The sequence below is a fragment of the Micropterus salmoides genome, unplaced genomic scaffold, assembly GCF_014851395.1.
Source record: "Micropterus salmoides isolate LMB-PRFRI ecotype aquatic unplaced genomic scaffold, ASM1485139v1 Ms_hic_scaffold_13, whole genome shotgun sequence".
NCBI lineage: Eukaryota > Metazoa > Chordata > Actinopteri > Centrarchiformes > Centrarchidae > Micropterus > Micropterus salmoides.
This window is the reverse complement of record NW_024040374.1, coordinates 15,418,913-15,431,948: the sequence shown is the minus strand read 5'-3', so window position 1 is coordinate 15,431,948 and position 13,036 is coordinate 15,418,913. Positions and strand designations below refer to the sequence as shown.

General features: G+C 39.7%; 1 protein-coding gene across 3 annotated transcripts in view; it reads left to right on the top strand.

The window, feature by feature from the left end:
• Positions 1 to 13,036, top strand: part of negr1 (neuronal growth regulator 1) — a 155,298-nt gene that overhangs the window by 45,086 nt on the left and 97,176 nt on the right. The window lies entirely within an intron of this gene.

The following is a 13,036-nucleotide window of genomic DNA, read 5'->3' as shown; positions in this document are numbered from 1 at the left end:
ATGTATATATGTATATAACCAGTATTAAATAATTGTAAAAATGTACCTTATTTCCATGAGTAGTTACTGATGGATGTCAGTTGCTCATCCCCTCAAATTTGATCGGCTGGGTACGCTATTTTGAAGGATAATTGCTTTGTACTTTTATGCCTGATTTCTGTCCTCCTCTGCCATTTTTTAATCTAACATCTTGTTTGTTACTTATTACACGGATCATTTAGCCTACATAATTTCCACAGCGAAGCCGGCAATATTCTTGTGTTGGTCCGTGTACTGGTCACAGGTGTATCTGGCACCATCTGTGCTGCAAAAATGTCTGTCATTATCTTATACTCGGAGAAAGACCAAGTGCTTGAGCGATTCTGCTTTGTGTAAAATAATAAAATCTCTTCAGCAGAGAAATTTGTTCTGTGGAGGCAAGCTGACATTATAGTGTACATCTTGTGCCCATAGCATAGCATACAAAGCGGAAGCTTGTTGGTTTTTTGATTGGAAGACTATGTCGCTTTAATCAAGCCTCCTTGACAACATATCCTAATAATTCTTGTTGGGGTATTTTTGTATGCTTATACTTCAGACTGAGGATTAGCAACAAGTAAACAGCCCCGCTGAAAACCCATCTTCCAAAAGCCATGTTCCATTTCTTTAATAGGCTGTTCAAAGACTTACAGCAAGTATGGTCCATATGTTTAGGTTGGAATATTAATGAGGATATGGTGTTATGTCAACTGAAAACTCACTTTTCTAACTTTTTTAATTTCAGCTTTTCTTTCACAACATAGTATGATGGCCTGAATCCATTGCCCATTTTTAATGCCCTTGGTGTATCCCTGAGCAGGAATCAGGTATATCACAAGTGCATACCAAATTATTCTGTTTTCAAGCCAAGGTTAGGATTCAATTCAAAGGAACAGAATGTTGGAGTATGCATACTTCCACACTGACAGCATAGTTACAATAGAAGAGTTAAGCGTTGGACACACTGCTTTCAGTGTGAGCTATGAGATGTGCAAGTGGAAACAGCTCCCCAGCTGGCATTGCTGTTACAACATATGGAGTGAGCTTAGGAAAATTATTGGGTGTGATCATACCTGCAGTTTGTTTTGTTCGGTCTAAACCATAATTGAAAGTATCTGTTTCATCTTTATCCTGACACAGAAGCACTGGAGATTGTTTTTTAAAAAAGGAAAAGATAAAAGATAAAAAAGTGACATTAATTCACAGCCTGGACAGTGTTTTGCTAAACTGTTGTATATTTCACTGAGGATGAACAGAATAGTCAAAGCATATCAGCATTTACCTTCTCAGGTGTTCATACCTTTTAAGAAAACATCAACACATAGCACACTGTGAGCAATAACCTAGAAGGCAGTGTGCTCTCAGCTCATTTTGTTATTCTAGATCTTTTCAAGCTGCTGGCTATCATATGATAGCCAGCAGCTCAACATCCATCTTCTTGCACTGCACTTATAAAACTGAGTTGGGTGGCGCCGTAGTTGGTTTGAACATGCCCTGAGTGCCTTTGGTATTATTGTTGTTGTTAATGTGGCTGTCTATTAAACTGGCAGGCGCATGGCTTATGGTAAGAGTGCAACTCACCTCACTCCCCTTAGAAATGGCTAACAAGCCTACTTGCTTAGTTATTGCTTGTTGATGTACATACACATTAGTTCAATGCCTACAATACACATGCCATGATCTGTCAGCACTGCTTTGCAGTTACAGTGACTGTCCCATAGCTGAAAGGTCGCAGGGGCAATCTCTGACACTGCCAATGTGTCCATCAACAGCCTTACGGCTTGTTAAAATTCCCTCAAGAAAGCAACCCTTCCTTTTGAACTGTTCACTGGCAGCCACAATGGCAGGCAGTGAAAAAATGTGAATTTTAGACCTTGATTTATCCATCCAAGTAGTATTGGCCTTGATTCTGACTTTATCCAGTTGATCGGGTATCGGCCAGATGTGACCGATCCGCAGTAAATATTTAAATATCTCTTTTGCTGTGAAGAGCTAAATTTAATGTGTTAAGTTATTGCTGCTACTCATCACATCCTGCATGTGCTTCATGATAAATCCATTTTCATCACATTTAACAAAGATCAATAAATAAGGATGTCTGGTAAAAACAGAGTATTAATCATGAGATGCCATGGCTCCATTGTCCAATGTTCCTGATGTACAGTCCCGAGAGTGAGTGAATTGTGGAGTTACAATTAATGACATTGGCTTAAGCTGACATTTTACAGGTGCACCATGCCTCTCAATATCAACGTGTGACACACCGAAGTCAGCCACTTGGCAAGCATTAATGTTCACTACAGGAACATCATGTTTTTGTAGATGTTGGCTTTCTGAAGAACATTCTGTAATGGGAATCTTACCAGGGGTGTTTTGGGTCATGGCAGCTCCTCACCGCTGGCCATATGGCCACAATCAAACCCAAGCTAATGTGCCAGCTGTCAGCTCTATAATATGCTTCGCAATGCCCAGAATTCCTGATGGATGTGACCTAGTGGCTAAGATTTGGCAGCGGTTTGACCTACAAATACCAAATGTTGTTCTACAGTTCACAACAGTTTAACACGCTGGTCATTTCATTCAGAGATGTCTATCACTTACAGTCTGAGACTTGTTTGACTTGACCTTGTTTGGTTAAAGAAAGCTTAAATAACACTTTGTACCACCTGGCCAACAGAATACTTACAGCTTCCATAACACATATACACTAAAACCGAAATATCATAAAGTGACAGAAAGAGATGTGATCAGTAGGGGTCTAACGGTGCAATTCTCAGTTAATTTTTGGTACAGCAGAGAAAACTAAGTTTAAAACTTTATTGTCATTCATTTAATACCACTAGCACATCTAGATGCTGCAGCCAGTAGCTCCTTCAAACTCCGCTAGACTTTTGTTTTCCGGCTTTACTTCCGAAATATGTATTACATTATTATGAGAAATATTCATCAATCATTGGAAAAAGAAAACCGGGTTTAGGATTAAAGAGCAGCTGACCTTAGACATCTACCAGACAGATGAACTGGACCAGGCACCACAGTGTGTGCAGTGATTGTTCAGAGGAGAGTAAAGAAAGCCGGGATAGGAGCCATGTTGGCCCAGCTTGGATTTAAGGCTGCTACTAAAGTTCCGGTCTGGACAAAATGGGATTCATGTTGGCCAAGCAACGGAAATCAGAGACTGTTGTGTTATCGGCTATTAGTGAAGTTTGATGGCATTATGATTGTGCAGCAGCAGCTAAATCGGCTAATGTTGAGTCATCAGGCAAATGGGTTGCCTGCCGTTGAGACAGAGCTGTGTATCCAAGTGTGAGCTGCAGCAGGAAGGAAGTCAAAATACAGATGAATCACTCCTTCTGATAAATGTCTACGGTCGTGTCTCTGACATGGTACTCAAGGTAGTTACAATTTGGTTCATTATGCACTGTGTGCAAAATTATTAGGCAAGTTGTATTTTTGAGGATTAATTTTATTATTGAACAAATACCGTGCTCTCAGTCAATCCAAAATGTTAATAAACCCTCAATCCTGAATATTTAAGAAAGCAAAAGTGAGGTTTTGGCTTTCTTAGGATAATATATGTGTGCACAATTATTAGGCAACTCTTAGTGTGCAGAAGTATTACGCAGCAAAATGAAAATTTTCCCATCTCACTTTTTTTTTAAATAAACGACAGTTTATTTTAATCTGTTAAAGTGAGAATTACAGAGACAAACAACTCAGTTTACAAATAAACATTTCTGACATTTAAAAAAAAAGATCAGTGACCAATATAGCCACCGTCTTTTCAATAACAGTTATAAGCCTTCCATTCCAAGTCAGTTTCTTGATCTGTTGATGATCAACTTTTTGTGCAGCAGCCACCACAGCCTCCCATACACTGTTCAGAGAGGTGTACTGTTTTCCTTCACCGTAAATCTCCCGTTTAAGAAGGGCCCACAAGTTCTCAATAGGGTTTAAATCAGGTGACGAAGGGGGCCATATCATAATTCTTTCATCTCTTTCATCAGTACTTCGATGCATGCGATGGAGCATTGTCCTGCATAAAAATCATGGACTTCTTGAAAGATGTAGACTTTTTCCTGTACCACTGCTTGAAGAAAGTATCTTCTAAAAACTGTCAGTAGGTTTGGGAGTTCATTTTGAGTCCATCTTCAACCCGAAAAGGTCCAACTAGCTCATCTTTAATAATACCAGCCCATACCATTACCCCACCTCCACCTTGCTGTCGTCTGAGTCGAAGTGGAGCTCTGTGCCCATTACTGATCCAGCCACGGGCCCATCCATCTGGTCCGTCTAGAGTCACTCTCATCTCATCAGTCCATAAAACCTTTCCTGGCCCAGTCTTGACGTTTCAACTTATGTTTCTTGTTCAGTGGTGGTCGGATTTCCTTACCTTGGCCATGTCTCTGAGCACTGAACACCTTGTACTTCTGGGCACTCCAGGTAGGTTGCAGTTCTGGAATATGACAGCACTGGAGGATAATGGGTTCCTGGTCACTTCACGTTTGATTCTTCTCAAATCTTTGGAAGTTAATTTGCTTTTTTTTTTCTCAACACGTTTCTTGCGACTCTGTTGAGGTTTTGCTAAAAAACGTTTGATGGTTCTGTGATCACACCCCAATATCTTAGCAATTTCTAGAGTACTGCATCCCTCTGAAAGACTTTTTACAATTTTTGACTTTTCTGAGTCAGTTAAATCTCTTTTTTGGCCCATTTTGCCTGAGGAAAAGAAGCTGCCTAATAATTATGCACACCTGATATAGGGTGTTTTTTCTCCTTAGGCCACACCCTCCCTCATTACACAAAAACACATCACCTGAAATGCTTAAATCCAATAAGCATTCAAGTTTATACAGCTTGGAGTTGGAAAAAATGCATAAAAATGATGATATGGTCAAAATACTCACTTGCCTAATAATTCTGCAAACAGTGTATTGCCAGCCACTCACATTTCTTTACTCATGTACAGCAACAACATACACATATGTGTGCCATTATGGCATTACTATAACTTAACACCATGTTGTATGTTTGTTTATTTACTTGTCAACACTCTGTGTGTTGTGAATATTACCTGTCACTGTGCGATACTTGTGTACACGTGCCTAAGCTCACTCATGGAGAACAGAGGGATTTCTTTACAGATGAGATGTAGCAGGAGAGCAGCTCTGTCATGTTGTCATGAGGCTTCTGGGAGCATGCTGTTTTTTCATCTGCTGAAAGGAAAGGGAAGACTTGCTAAGAAAAAAAACAGACACTTTAATCTGGGCTTTTCAGTCCAAGCATGCAGCATTTATTAATGCTGCAACACGAATGTTACAGTTGAAGTAAAAGGATTTGGGAACTTTTGCTTTGCTCAACAGTGCACCATGAGGAATAGGAACAAGAAGGGATTACTTTATAGGAATGGGAATATTCAATGGTCTGAAGCCATTTCAGGTGCATGATAGGGTCCTTGACTGGCTGATCCTTTTATTATTATGCTTATCTGAAATGTATATCTATGACAACAGTGCTGGATGGATTTCTTTATATTTGGTCATGTCATTACAGTTCTGTCAACACATTTATTTGAATATTGTTACCAGTGTTTGGGGCATGGACAGGATAGAAAAATGCTAAAAGGTGGAATTACAGCTGGAAATTGCCACCATTTCTCTAACTGATGATGGGCATGGAAATATACTTACCTCTTTGTTTCATAAATCCCTAAAATCATAAAATTCCTGATCAGTGGTGACTTAGTGATTTGAGACCCAACTAAAAGTTCTTACCATTGACAAAAAAAAGCTACACTTGTAGCTTTTTTTGTGTAATTGTGTAATTGTGGTACTTAAAATCTCTTTCCATTTGTTGTTTCTTTTATTTTGTCCTCTTTATCTGTATCAGCAAAAATCTGTAAACTGTTAATGGCGACGAGAAACTGACATTTATTTTGCCATTGGAGACACAAATTTCTTTTTAATCGCAACCCATGGGGTTTACCCCTACCTGAACATTACAACAGCAACAGGAATCTGTAGTTATCGACACACTTCTTAACACACAAATCACATGCTGCTGCATTAGTGGCAGGAAGTTAGATATGGCTGTGACTGCACACTCATCTCTCAGAATGATTTAATCTCTGCATGACATTTATCCCCTCCGAGACCTTGTGTCACCTCAACAAATTAGACGTTTGCATCTGTGACTATCCCCCGTAGCTTCATTGCCATTAAACAGCGCCCATGAGAAGTGAGAAAATTGTGGAATTCAAAACACACTATTGCACTGGGTAACATGAAGTAAAGGGCACAAACAGAACTCTGTATTTTTGCTCTTTGCTTTCATTTCCAACAAGAACAATATGAAGCTCCGTATGTTGATAGTGAAAAATAAGTCACAGTAACACAGTAGCTGAGAGTAGCTGTGCAATTAATCAAATTTTAATCACAATTTTGATTTTGGCAAATTTCTTCCAGCAAAACAATTCTAAAAACACGTTATTCGAGATAAAACGATTATTCTGCCATTTTGCAATGACACTGTTGTGACAATGTTTCGTCCTGTTCGTGTTAAAAATCCATAGCACCCTTTCCTTTACAGCGGCGTCCCATCCGCTCCTGCTTAAAGTCCTAAACTCCCTCTCAGCCAGGCTGTGATGTTTACTTCAGCACGAGCCAAGATGATGGGGGTTGTAACCACTACAACTTGCTGTTATTAGCTTAAGGCTACGGCATTTTACACTGCATAAATTAGCCTAGCGGCTAACAGCTTTTACTCTACTCATAGCTTAACAATTTAAATATTATTTATACTTATACTTATTTAAACCAGGTGTGTTAAGTCTTGCTTTACCTGGTCTGTACTTGTAAAATATCCACAGTGTCCTAATCTTCTAATGTATTACCAGATTTATACTTGTCTTACTCACTGTTGGTTTAAGTAACTGTATCTCCTGACAGAACACCACTGTTGAATTTCAGCGTTATGTAACGTAATGAGTTGTCATCAATTCGGGTAGTTTGCCTGTCACCTGAGGCCTGTACCATGAAGCAAGTTCAACATACCCAGGATCTCTTTTTGTTATCTGGCTTCACTAACCCTAACAATTATGATCTGGATAAGTGGTACCACGAAGCTGGCTATCAATTTGGTAACTCAACCCAGGGTTTCCCAATCCAGCCGTGAGCGTGTTCACATAAAAGAGAGTGTTAGCAGCAGATGACCGATCACAGACAGGAACAAGTCCACTGGCATCAGAGTGTCATTTTCCAACCAAAGAGCAATGTTATAAGTGTAGTTTTGGGTTATGTTTGAGTTGTATTTTTCCCTGTGTGTTTCTGGTTTTTGCCATTGTTTTGTGTGTCTTTCTATTTGGCTCTGTTTCTCTTGTTCCTTGTCCTTAGTTATTTATGTCTTGTCCATCCTTGAGTATTGTCGCATGCTTTACTTCCTGTTTTATTATGCTATCATCAGTGTCTGGTGTTCTCGTCTATCTTTGTTCTTGTTTTGTTAGTTTATTTTAGTCTTGTTCATTCAATATTCAGTTTATAACCTCTACCTGTTTTTTGTACTTTTGCCTATGGATCTGTCTGCTTGTGTTTTTGTTTTATTCTTTATTCTGGTTGGTTCCGTTTTGGTTTCATGGCCTGTCTCGCCTATCTGTTTCACTCTGCCCTGTTTCACTGTGGGTGTTTCTCAAAACCAAGAATGCAAAGAATGGACTTGTGTTCTAGGGGAGAATGTTCTTGCTAGTCGTTCTTGGAAGAATGAACGTGCAATGTCACAAGCACACAAAACGCCAGTTTGAGACGATGCGTTCTTGCTGGTATTGCGCAATACCCCAAGCGCAGAGGTCGCCTGCATTGCTCTAAATCGCTCTAATTATTATAACAGCCAGGCTTTATCCCCCAAAACAAAAAGCTCAGAATCAGGTTAATTGTACGCTTTTACATAAAAATTATATAAAATAAAAGCAAATAAAAGGCAAATACTGTGACCACAATGCTAACACTAACAGTGTAATGGCTAATATAATAATAATAATAATAATAATAATAAAGCAAAGACAGTCCACTTTCATTCTGTTTCTGTTTATTTTTTCCGAAGTTTCGCAAGACCAGATTTTTCTGTACATCATCCAGGTGTCTCTTGATTTAAGTTAAAACCTTACAAAATTATATTATATTATAATACTCTGAATGTAATGGCAGAATAACGGCGGTACGAACGTTAAAACTATGTTTCAACTGTGGGTCTTTACTTCGCCATAAATTTTAGAAAAACTGCCAATATTCGACATCTACACAATTGATTTGTCGCCTCAAAACTTCTCAGAAGTGTATTTAAAATAACTAACGAAAATAGTAATAAACGTTCTGTTGTCGGCCTCTCTCAGCTTCTTGCCGCTACTTGCTTGAATGCCGAAATGAATGCTGGGATATCTGTGCCGTCAAGTTCACACAAGTTACCAACCGATGCATCCTCGGTAAAATGGGCGTGTCAAGAACACTTCCAGGAATTTTAACCGTTCTTGCCAAAAAGTGTATTGGGACAGTACTTGGGCCACAAAAGATGACGTTTCACAAGTACACAAGAACACAAGTACAGACAAGAACACAGATTGAGAAAGGCCCTGTGTCTGGCCCAATCCCAATGTCCCCCCTAAACCCTAAGCCCTGAACCCTCACAGACTTTACTGACGTCACTTGGAAAGTGATTGAGTGCAAGAGGCTGTGAGGGCTCAAAATGCTGTAAACAGGAATGGGGCAGCCCTTTGCCACTTTATCATGTTACCTCGACGACGCTGAAACACGTTGCACACTTTTAATTTTATGTTTTTGCCTTATTTATTTTTAAGTCCTGCAGGCTCTTGTCCTACAGAGTGGAGGAGAGGTAGCCTAAATGTCAATTTTGTAATTTATCAATACACTATTGTTGGTTAAATAGCATCATCAAGCAAAAACTTAAATAAATAATTGAATAAACTAAGTATGTCATAAGGTTATTGCATTCCTCTGACTTAATGTGTCATATGCAGCATCTTAAGTAAAGAAAACTTTCAACCATTGTGACATCAGCATTGGTGTCGATGCTTGTTTGTTTACTGTTTTCTTCTTCTCTTAATACGCGGATTTGCCGTGATATTTCTCTCACTTCCGGGCTTCCCCTGGTAACCCAATACAGTCTATGGGTAACCCCTGTATTTTACGTCATACCGCTATGAACTGTGGGCAGTTCCCTCAGCCAAAGTCTGCAGAAATGCGGACTTAAGAAAAGGACTATAAAGGGCTCAAAATGTCCGCGAGAGAGCCCTCGCGCACTTGACGATTTGACAGTGGGACAGCCACGGACTTCCCGGGAACGCGCCTCAAAGTCTGTAAGTCTGTGAGGAGGGACATTGGGATTGGGCCCACGTCTGTGTGCCTAATTAGTTCCTCATGAGTCTCACCTGTGCACGCCCTCCCTGATTGTTTGCCTGTGCATTTAATCCCTCAGTTCAGTTTTGTCTATGTTACGTCCTTGTCGTCTGATGTCGAGTGTTCCGCTTTGCTTGTGTTCCCAGTTTTTGGATTTCCCTGTGTCCCTTGGATTTACTCTTTGTTGGATTTATCTGTGTTTCGGATTCTGCTTTGTTTGGACTTTATGCCCCGAGCTTCCACGTAAGCCTGTTTAGTTTTTTTCGAATACACTTTATGTTGAACTGCATCCCTCTCTCACCTTGCCGTTGTCTGCATTTGGGTCCACACTCCTCAGTTCCCTGCCGCTTCACTCAGCCTAACCACGACAAGCAAACTGTAACACTACAGAAATACGGCATGGTCTAAGTAGCACGGCTGCAGGTGACACATGCAGGGAGACAGAAAATCGTAGACAGTGTGAATACCTAAATGAACAGGTGTAGCCTAGTCTATAATAGGCTAATGCGTTGATTTGATGCATTCATATGAGTATGAAAATATCAGCCTTATTCTTTCAGCTCGACTGTGCGTTGGCGTTTCCACATTAAAAGACTCGGGCACTGAATAAGTGGTCTTCCACCTAACTTTAAAGAACTTGTCGTCACTTCATAAATGAGACTAATTTATTTAACACTCAAAAGTGTTCCAAACTTTGTTCTAAATTTACTTCATAAAGCAATGAAATGAAAATCCATTAATGTCATAAAATGTGCTCAAAAAATGTTTGAAAGACTAAATCTCTACATTTGGGCTACTAAAAACTCACCTCATTACATGCACCCACATCGCAAAAGGTGGGGCGAACATGACCAGTCTCTGGAGTAGTCCTATAAGAAAGCTACTAACCTAAAATAAATAGCCGTTCATATTAAAATTTATTTCAATATCCTTACCAAACTGCTCATAATATTCAACCTTACACAAGAAAAGTGAAACCCATTATTTTAACGGCTGTGACAGACTGTGGGAAACGGACTGGGAGCAAATAAAAAATATGTAACACATTTCAAAGCAGTAAAAAACTGTATAATATCCTAAGGCTTTCAATCAGTCTCTGTAGGATGACATCGCTATAGCATACAAAAGTTTTTTGACATTACCGCAGCAAACATAAAAGCAGCCAATGAAACAGTCTGTGGGATCTCATACAGATGGTGATGTCATTTTCCAAGAGAGCTGATAGTAGGCAGCGTTTTTATAGAGTTGATCTCTTATCAGGCTAGCTGTTCAGCATAAGTTACCATGGCAATCTACCCCTGTAAGAAGGGAACCACCATCCTGGAAAACCCAGGGTTAACCCCGAAGTTATCTGGATAAACTCAAATCCTTCTTCGTGGTACAGGCCACTGCTCTGCTCCACTCCGTGAGAAACCTATGAGAACATGAGAACATAATGTTCTTTACAGTGATGCAAAGGTGGAGTTACACTAATGTTTTAGCAATGGCTACCGCAAAAGTTGTTGCAGCATCACACCAATAATTTGGAGAGTGAAAATGTTTATCACAATGTAATACTCCATATCTACCACCGCCTAAATGGGTCTCTCACATAATCTCAGGTAAATCAATACTCATCAGGGCCATCAGGGTCTGCTGAATTACTAAAAGGGCCCATGTTTTCCGGCAGGTACATTTGGCACAGGTAACTGCTGAGCAGTTAAACCCTCCCTTTAAATACTTGACTTAACAAGATTAAACTGAATGGGTTCTGCCTTGTGGCTATGCACTGATTATTGAGTAAAACTGCAATATCAGTGACATCACTCACAACCCTATGAACTGCGACTATTACAGACTCCTGGTCCACATAAGGCCAGCTCTTCGTGTTCAACTACCTTGCTGTACCCCTGGTCTTCATCTGCCTATCCTCATCTCCACCTTGCACACGCTGACCTATTTACAGTCTACTGTGACCACTATCTGATGCAGGATACAGAGGAATGAGAGATTGGTATCAGGCCCGCCGTTCTACACACCACATGACTAACCTCATCCTCAGCCACCATTCTTTTTCCTTCCTGTCTGTTAATTAAGATTGTAGATGTGATAATATATTAAATATGCACAGGACCTCTCATCCGAGAATATCGTGTCGCAGCGAAGTGGGAGAAAGAGGCAAATTTCTCTTCACCAGTAACTGCCAAGCTTCCATCACTGTAAACCCAAAACTGTAAGGTGTTGAGTTTAACAGTTCATTCAGAGGAATCATGCTGCTACATAGTCATACAGTGTGAATAAGTTTTTTATAAATACTAAGTGTCAGCATGCATCTAATACCGAACTATCACAGAATCATGCGCCATAGAAATGAACGGCATACAGTAGATGCAGTATAAGGATTTTATATAAGACTTCACATGATCCCGCAGTGTGTGATGTAGTACTTCATAGGGTTAACATTTTCAAAAAATTTGAGGCATAATCCTGTATGTGATGAAAATGCTTTGGACATTAATATGGATCAGAGCGGATCTACAGTGAAAACTCATCGCCCACGCCCATGGAGTGAGTCTGTCTGGGGAGAGTGTTTCTCAGCACGAAGTGAAATGGCAGGTTAAATCTCCAGGTCGTCGCTCCTCTCTTTGATGTCAGGACAGAGATAGAGTATAATCACAGAGTATGGCATTAAAAAAAGGCCCAGCTAATCACAGTTTCTTCTCAATATGTTATGATTCTGTCACTCATTAATTGCTGGGTGCATTTGAAATAGTTTTAACTTTCTCATGACCTGAGTAAGACAGTACAGTCCTGTCAACTACAGTTTAACGTAACTCTGAGTTAATCCAGAGAATGAGCACCATCTCAATGACATTTTTCTCTCATTTACTGGTGTGAATTCCTCTTGAGAATTAGTTAACTCTAAGCACTAGTGCAACCTAGCTCTACCTTGCTCTTTATTCAATTAAAAATAGATTGCACCACGTGAACATGTTGGTGAAACTATTTCCCATTTAAATTTGAACTTATACAGTTTAATGATAAGTTCTCCTTATTTTTTCGAAACTGAGACATAGCAGGACATTTTGTCAATAGTCTCTCTGTCTCACCCAAAGGTGAAATTGAATACTGCTAGTAGACTGGCAATTTACTATAATAGCCTATAAGTGGTATAAAAAATGAACCACTGAATAAGCCATTCTCCTACCTGAGTAGCCATTTTGGTAAGAAACAGACTGTGCACTTCTTAAATCAATAAGCAGCTGAATCAGGTGCTTCTCAGTTGGAGGATGTCAAACTCCCAAGGGAAAAACAGAGACGGGAGCACAGTGATTGATTTGCAGCCTTTAATTGTGCAAATGTTTCAACACTACTGTTTCTTTAACAGAGTCAAAATGGACAAAGACATGAGGCAATCAACATTTATAGTCATTTCAGTAAAGTCAGGTGCCACCCACAGGTATGCAGAATTTATTTCTTTACATGTATGGAAAGTGGTTATTTTAGTTCTCTCAGAGTTCTGTGCTTGAACCCCTTAACTAGAAATTTACTTTAGCCTTTTGTTACACATATGCAATCCATGCATTTTAGTGTTAATGACAGCTGAGTGTTAATGATTGAACCCCCTGGTTGAT